Genomic DNA, 9425 nt, shown 5'->3' on the forward strand with positions numbered 1-9425 from the left:
CGTCTACCCATGTTAAAACAACATAATCATTAAATGCCTCCGCCTGTGGAACATCAGGTCCGTCATTCATGGCTTCTAACCATGCATCCTGTACTTGTGCAATGGGCAAAAGTGGTAGTCCAGCAGCCCTCCGAATCCATGTCTGTACAGCTGGATCTTCTTTGTACAAAACAGCAAGACCCAGTTCTTGAGTTTTCCTCCAAATGGCCTGTGTAAAGTGAAAAAAGCACCCTTTTACTTCAGCTTGCGGAAACTCCGTCTCAACTGCCTGGATTGCAGCCATCTCAAAATCAGTCTGAACTTTACTTGGAGCAAGGGGTTGGTTTAATAATTGTTGAACTTCATTTTTCAATAAACTGAACAGTCTAATGTATGTTATCCTCTGTTTATCGGGAAGAAGAGCAAACACAAGGGGATACATAGTGGTTCCGTCCATAGCATGGATGATGTATAATTGGTTCCACAATGCTGGACAAGAAGAGAAAGCTCCGTCCATAAAAATGGATTCTGCAGCCTGTAGAGCTACGATTTGCTCATCTGTAGAGAACACAAGCATGTTATCTTCATTTCCATCACTAAATAACAGGTAGCGTCTTCCGTCATTTGTCTGTGTCCATGGTTCTTCTAGGATGACATCGGCTCTAGTCTGTGGTAGGGCAGGTATCAGAACTCGTCTCTGTCTGTACAGTGCACTGCTCATACTGGGAAAGGAAGGCAAATGAGGAACAGTTTCTAATGCTTGCTTTGCAACCTCATCATTGTATATTTGCTGCATAGGTGTTGTTTCTTCTCTTGCACGCTTCCGTAGTATGCTGATAAACCGAGCAACATTCGGATCACTTGGAAGATGGTTGTGTTCCGATGTGTTCCGTACACATTCGCCGACAGTGGTGCATTTCCCGGTACACGTTTTTGTCACGCATCTCCAGTGAACACTTTCCCCTCTGGTGCGATTCTTTGCAAATAAAAATCCATCCAATATTACTTGTGGTGAACCTTTTTGTGATTGAACAAATTCTATCCTTCTAAGACCAGCCATGACTAAAAAATTGAATGACTGTTTTTGGTAGCTACATGCAGTTAATATATAAGAACTTTTATGTTATCTCTGTGCTTAGCTATGGGACGTCTGTCTTATGGGAGTGAACCGTTAAAATATATAACAGTAATACGTACTGATGGCTGACTTACTAAAGAAGCAATCTTGTAAATAGTTTCCGTATTCAAAAGATGGTGGGCAATATAAGCTTATCCCTGGAGTTTTATGTCATTGGTGTTACTGTATTATATTATACTTATGAGAAAACAAAGGAACTAAATGCTCTCAGGATGAAACATTCCACCGATAGATATCGGCTATCGAACTTATTTGTTAAAAACATTAGACATATGAACAGAACGTGAATAGTTTTCTTTAAATGTCATGAATATGTTGTCAAAATATAAAAGTAGGTATATTCACTGTCATTGGTGTTACGACCGTATTTATGTAATGGTTAATAATTTTAAGAAACTTTTTGTATGTTATTGTAGACATCGTATGTCTGCTACAACATGCACTTTTTTTTAGTTTTGTCAACCGTTTGTTTAAATAGCATGAATTAATTATGCACTTATTTGTCATTTGTGTTACCTGTCATTGGTGTTACCAGGTACTGAGTAACACCAATGACCATTAGATGGGGCGAGACGTAGACCAGTGGTAAAGCCCATGAAGTGGCGACAGCGGGTTTCCTTTCTCAATATCTGTGTGGTCCTTAATCATATGTCTGACGACAATAAACCGTAAATAAAATGTGTTGAGTGCATCGTTAAATAAAACATTTCTGGAATGTAAAGAGTATATCTTCAGCGTCCCTAACTGCGTTATGCGTGTTTCGCGCAATTAACATCCGATTTGTTGTCGTCTGCTTGTCGTTCATGTGTGAGGTTTTTCTTCACACAGTTAGTGAAGATTTTCATTAACAATAAAGTTCAGACAAGTAAGTATCTAAATACAAAACTTTACAAACCCCTAAAACTATTAAGTTTACTATAGTCCGTCCCATCCTTCTACAATTTAAGTGGGGTTTTTTTTTTCGGTTTATTTATTTTTATTATTATTTATTTAAAAAGAAATTGTGTGTTTTTTGTTTTTTGTAATTCCTGTTTGCTTTGACGTAAGAAGACAAGTAAAAGTGTTTTGGAAATAAAAAATAAATACTATTTTTGTGTCCAATTTATAACAATCGGCTCAGAAATAAATAACATGTAGGCCTAGCCTAGTAAATTTGATAGTATGAAAAAAGGCGTTCCCTGTGGGACCGTTGGTAAAACGCGGATCGGACCGGAACGCTGGACAAACTGATTTTTTCCTTAAAAAAAATAAAAAATTAAACAAAGTGTTCGTCCATTGTGCATAGTTCAGAAATATATTTTTTATTATGTAATTATTTTTTTAAATTGAAAATGTCGAACGGCGCATGCGCAAAAAATTAATTTTTCCAAATGCTAAACGCAGTTAGAAACTACTAATCTTTCCTGTTTAAGAGGTTAACTTTATCATAAAGAAAAGTTCAAATCATACCGAAAATGTATTACCAAGTTGTAGTCAAATATCGGAAAATTATATTACGTATGTTTTGTAGCGCTTGCGTAAAAGCAAAAGCAGAATTATAACTTTTTACTCGTTATTGGGAATACAAGTATACAGTAAAATAGATTTTGAGCCTTAATATAAACACAAAAATAACTACATAAATTAATGAATGGATAAATCTTTAATTTAATATTTAAACAAAATTAAAATTCTGTATTTTAATTTAGTATATTTTTTAAACTGTCTGACCGGCCGTCTCTTATCAATAAACAAGCACACATTTATTCTAATAGGCCTTTAATAGTTGTAGGCTGAAAAAGAAAAAAGAAAAAAAGAAAGAAAAAAACAAAACAAAACATTTAAGGAAATATTAATTACATAAGTAACAAGTAGTGTAGTGGTAGTCTCAAGAATAATAGTATTTCCAGGATACAGTCTTGAATGCCATTGGTGTTACGTAAGAATATTTTAGCTGTTATTTCTCAAGAAACTTTATTTTTAAAATTTAAATTGTTTATTTAGGAAAGCATACCTTCTACCTTTATGACTTTGATGAAATTTATTTTAAAGGACTCAATATTTTTAAATAATCAAAACTGCCACAGTGTATAATTTTAGTCACATACAGAATATCCGTGTGAAAATGCACAATTAGGCCTACACCCTTGGATAGTTTTTAATTCTAAAGTTATTCCATATATGTTATTAGGGACACCCAAATAACATATCCATGTGCTCTTGATCACTATAAACCAATTGGATCACACATAATTATGAACTTGTTTATAGAGTAACATGTGTCTGCACGTGCAGGCCATTTACAGTTCTGCGTGGCCAGATATAATTTTATGTTTCTTTGTTCATCTAGTTTCCAAAAGTTAACAATATTTATGTCTTTTAATTGTTTTATCCTGAATTTGTATTTTGAAAAGTGACGCTTTCTGTAGAATGCGAATTGGCCCATGTGGTACTGCCAGTACAGAATGCACTCCCCCTTCAAGTGACACCAGTTGACTACTTCAAGACTACATAGTAGATGCTGTACAACTAAGAACTAACCATTAACCCCTGTCCAGCCCACACCACTGAGATGTCTGCTCAGGACAGCGTGCATGAACCTTAATCATAAAATTATATTGTAGCACAAGGGAGCATCTAAGGGGAGGGTCTAAGCTGAGGGTGATGCAAATACGCACCACCACCCCGAAATTCGAAATGACTCGACAATAAAACCCTTCAGTGTTTAGCAGATACAATGCATAAATTACTGTTTTTTTAATGGAGAATATGCATTGTGTATTATCTTGATCAGCTTGATATTTCTGTGTAAAATTACTAACCGTACATTGATAATACATTTTAATGTAGGCTACTTTTGAATAAGTAAAAGTAAAGTTTGTTTTATTTAACGACGCCACTAGAGCACATTAATTTTGTATCTTATCATCGGTTATTGGACGTCAAACATATGGTCATTCTGACACTTTTTTTTTTTTTTTTTTAGAGAAAACCCGCTGTCGCCACATTGGCTACTCTTTTACGACAGGCAGCAAGGGATCTTTTAGTTGCGCTTCCCACAGGCAGGATAGCACAAACCATGGCCTTTGTTGAACCAGTTATGGATCACTGGTCGGTGCAAGTGGTTTACACCTACCCACTGAGCCTTGCGGAGCACTCACTCAGGGTTTGGAGTCGGTATCTGGATTAAAAATCCCATGCCTCGACTGGGATCTGAACCCAGTACCTACCAGCCTATAGACCGATGGCCTAACCACGACGCCACCGAGGCCGGTTCGAGTGATGAAAATAACCCTTTTTAAAAGTTGTTTACCCTCCCTGCATTTCCCGAGGTGTCCTTTTCAAAAGTTGGACCCAAACTAGAATTTTTTTGTATATTCTTGTAATAATTGTAGTCGCCGTTATAGACGGACATTTGGACAGATATTCAGCCCCACAGAATATCTGTACAAATGTCCGTCTAGCCCTCGAAAGTCAAAGTACTCGGGCTACTGGCGTGGGTGCACGAAAGGGCTGGGATGGGAGGAGTGGGAACTCAACACATCCTTTGTCGTGCTAATTATTTAAGCACCAGCTGCACTGAAAACACAAAGGTGTACGTCCTGGCAAAGGTAAATTATATGTGCAGGTACAAAGCCAACGAAGGTAAAACACGGGGCATGCAGAAACCATCGACCACTATAAACAATACCAATACTTCTTCTTTACGGTTCAGCGGTTTTAAACCAAGTATTTTTGTAGTTTGTATTTCCAAGGCGTACCTGGGTCACTTCAGGTGAGAAAGTCATAACCCAGCTTTTGGGGTCAACCGCAGTACCATCAAGTTCATGTGAGGATATAAAAGCATGAACTCCTTGGTATTCTATGTTTTTTATATATTTTTTTATTAACCAGATTTATTATTAATTGTGTGAAAAGGAAATGTGGGACGTGTACATGCTTTAGAAATAATAATTATTGTTTTGTTTTGTATGACGGTCAAGAGAACGTCGGTCAGTATCTCTTGAATATGAAACTCTCACTGCGTTGTCACACACACACACACACACACACACACACACACACACACACACACACACACTGCGGTGGTATGTGCCATCCTGTCTGTGACAAAAATGTAGCGGTTTTCCTCTAATGATTATATGTCAAAATTACTATATGTTTGACATCCAATAGCCAATGATTAATGAATCAATGTGCTCTAGTGGTGTCGTTAAGCAAACCAAACTATAGATATACATACGAAGATATTCATACGTCTATACATCTATACTTGCCAATGCCAGGTTTGCCCACGAACCCATTATGGGGTATGTTTTTTGTTTTGTTTTGTTGGGGTTTTTTGTTTGTTTTGTTTAACGACACCACTAGAGGACATTGATTTATTGAGCATCGGCTATTGGGTGTCAAACATTTGGTAATTTTAACAAATAATCTTAGAGTGGAAACCCGCTACATTTTTCCATTAGTAGCAAGGGATCGTTTATATGCACCATCCCACAGGCAGGATAGCACATGCTACGGCCGTTGATATACCAGTCGTGGTGCACTGGCTGGAACGAGAAATAGCCCAATGGGCCCACCGACGGGGATCGATCTTAGACCGACCGCGCATCAAGCGTTACGTCTCGTCCCCCATTAAGGGGTGATCGGTTAACTGAACATTCTTGATTGAATAATGTCTAGGTGGCCGAACGGTTATCGTGCTCGTCTCTGGGGAAATTCGGGCGATTTGGTGCCATGGGTTCGAGTCCCAGCATGAGAGTTTGAAGTTTGTTTTTGTTCAACGACACCACTAAAGGATGGATGTTATGGGCTATTGGATGTCATATATTGGGGGGGGGGGGGGGGGGGGGGGGGGCTTTTCTTATACACCCGTTGGTGAGAACATCATTCGTTATGTTTGCATTTCGATTTCATCCAGAACTTGTTTTACAGTTTTTACGTGATACGGACTTTTATTGTAAATTTTAATTTTATCTCTGTGATATTTGTATTTTTACACAGTTCTTTACACTGTGTTTTAATTTAATTGTTGAATTTTTATATTGATGTTGATCATCAAATGTTTGTTCCATTTACCATAGTTTGACACCCAATAGCCGATGTATTTTTCGTGCTGGGGTGTCGTTAAACATTCATTCATTCATTCGTTATGTTTGATAACACATGCTTGTTTACACGTGTATATATGTTAACAATTTCAAGACATACGACTGGCTGCCCCTAGGTGATGACCAGGTCAACAATGCCATACACCCAATGCAAAAATAACACGATCGAAATCGATTACACTGTGACGTATAGTTAACCTGACAATCATTTGTCTGTGACGGGTAAATACAAAGGCTGTAAATAACTTTTAGTCAAAAAAGATGTTAAATTTTGCTTAAAACCTGGTTTTTGAGGATATGTAAGAAATAGAATAATACATTCATGTCTGTTAAATACCATTTATCTTACAACTCGTTGTTTCGCTCGTTAGATACATTTTAAAACAACTCGTTGTAAGATGAATGGTATCTAACGGTCACTCTTGTATTATTCTCCATATATCTAGTCTTAGAGAAAAATGTGTTTTGTTTAAAAGAAAGAAAGAAAGAAATGTTTTATTTAACGACGCACTCAACACATTTTATTTACGGTTATATGGCGTCAGACATATGGTTAAGGACCACACAGATTTTGAGACGAAACCCGCTGTCGCCACTACATGGGCTACTCTTCCGATTAGCAGCAAGGGATCTTTTATTTGCGCTTCCCACAGGCAGGATAGCACAAACCATGGCCTTTGTTGAACCAGTTATGGATCACTGGTCGGTGCAAGTGGTTTACACCTACCCATTGAGCCTTGCGTAGCACTCACTCAGGGTTTGGAGTCGGTATCTGGATTAAAAATCCCATGCCTCGACTGGGATCCGAACCCAGTACCTACCAGCCTGTAGACCGATGGCCTACCACGACGCCACCGAGGCCGGTATGTTTTGTTTAACGACATCATTAGAGCTCATTGATTTATTAATCATCGGCTATTGGATGTCAAATATTTGGTAATTTTTACATAACTAGTCTTAGAGAGGAAACCCGGTACATGTTTCTATTAGTAGCAAAGGATCTGCACCGTCCCACAGACCAAGGGCGTAGGCTAGGGGGGTTCGGACGAAACCCCCCCGCGCTGAAGCAAATGGTCCGCTTTCAGAACTAAAACATACAGGTTTATACATATGGAGTTTCTGGTGGTGCAAAAACAAAATAGAAAAAGGTCCACGTGGTTCATATTCGAACCCCCCCCCCCCCCGGTCCACATCACGCTACGCCCCTGCAGACAGAATAGCACAATGTACTACGGCCTTTGATATACCAGTTGTGGAGAACTGGCTGGAACGAGAAATAACCCAATGTGCCTAATGACGGGGATCGATCAGAGACGAACCGCGCATATATGTAGTTTACTCATTAAAAAAGGGGGCAGGATTTAGCTCAGTCGATTGAGCGCTCGCTTTAGGTGTTTACGTTGCAGGATCGAACCACCTCAGTGGATCCGTCGAACTGACTGGGTTTTTTCTCGTTCCAACCAGTGCACCAGAACTGGTCAAAGGCCATGGTATGTGCTTTCCTATCTGTGGGAAAGTGCATATGAAAGATCCTTTGCTGCATTAAGAAAATGTTGCGGGTTTCCTCTATTGACTACGAGTCAGAATTACCAAATGTTTGACATCCAATAGCCGATGATTAACGTACTCCAGCGGTGTTGTTAAACAAAACAAACTTTACTTTTTATTAAAAAAAAAATGTTTTTCCTCGTTCAAGTAACTTCAACCATGATTCTTCTACATGCTGTTCCTAATGAACGAAAACACGGCTAATGGTCATGGTCATGGTCATGGTCATAGAGTTTAAACTTTTACGTGCACATTCAGAACAAGCTGTTGTAGCGCACGCCTGTCATGGGCGCAGGTGCATGACTCGGTCAGCTCCTCCGAACAGGACAGGAAAAGGGGTGGGGTGGGTGGGAGGGAGAGGGGCAACTTTGATGCTTTTGAATTTTGAATGTCCCGTAGGATTAAGTCAAAAGAGTAAATTGCGCAATTTCTTGAAGGAATTATGGCGCATGTTAGAACGGTTCATCAAAAAGTAAAAACGGAGCTGCATTATTTTTTAACTTCGTTTGCCGAGAGTAGCTCCACTATTACATGTGCTAGACCCAGTAGAGCTAATTTTAATCAGATTGCTCGTTATTACGGCTGATACTTTAAGTTTAACCACTCTTATATATGCAAAGAAAATATTTTAGGGATCTTCTGGTTTCGGTTATGAATAAATGGTATGAATAAATGGATTGATTTCTGCCGCTTCGGAAGCTAGCTACGTTACTGGTACCGGGTACTCTAAATGTAACCTAATTTTACATTATCTAAAACGTTTTGGGGGACAGAGGGGATGTCGACGGGTCAGGTCAGAGGGTTTTACGTGCACATTCAGAGCAATCTCTTGTAGCGTACGACTGTCATGGGCGCAGGTGCCGATCTCGGCCTGCTCCTCCGCCGAGGACAGCAAAAGGGTTGGAGTGGGTGGAAGAAGGGACCGCCTGCACTGGCAGGTGCAAGAGAGCACCAGCAGCCCGACCGAAATCGGTAACAGATGGGGTGTTGGTTTTGGTGCTATGGAATTTGGAATGTCCCGTAGGATTAATGCAAAAGGGAAAAAAGGTGCGCAATTTGAATGAAGTAAATTGGTCGCATTTTTTAACGGTCCGCCGAATGAAAAAGGGGAAACTATATGTGTTTTGAACTTAGTGTGCCGAGAGTAGCTCGTTAATGGGACCTAGTTAGTGATGAGATGTCTCCCTAGGGGCCTGATCTATTGAGATCTAGGCAATGACAACCCAGGAGTGACTCGTTTGCAGTTGGCGCTGTAAAAAAGGAAACTTCCATTTATATATGTAATGATCAAGTGTTCTTAAATATGAAAACCCCCAAGATATTGTTTTAAAATATTTTAGACATTTTTATGATTTATTTTTTCCGAACCTGATTGTAATTTTGTGCGATCCAAGTCTAATATACAGCTGAATAAACGTTATGCACCACCCAGATCAATGGCCCGAGATGGCTGTCATACGTTTTGTTCTTGGTGGTATTTCACGTGTGAAAAGCCGTGCTTGTCAACATACACGTTCACGAGATGAAATCCATGCTAAGACAAACAGGTGCAGGGTGTGATATGTTGTGAAAGTGCAGATTGGGTTTTATACCATCATATCTAAATGGTTCTTTTTGTGTATGAACACGCAAGACTAAATGGTAGATTATTAGCATGCATAACACTG

This window comes from Gigantopelta aegis, chromosome 4, assembly GCF_016097555.1.
Source record: "Gigantopelta aegis isolate Gae_Host chromosome 4, Gae_host_genome, whole genome shotgun sequence".
Lineage (NCBI taxonomy): Eukaryota > Metazoa > Mollusca > Gastropoda > Neomphalida > Peltospiridae > Gigantopelta > Gigantopelta aegis.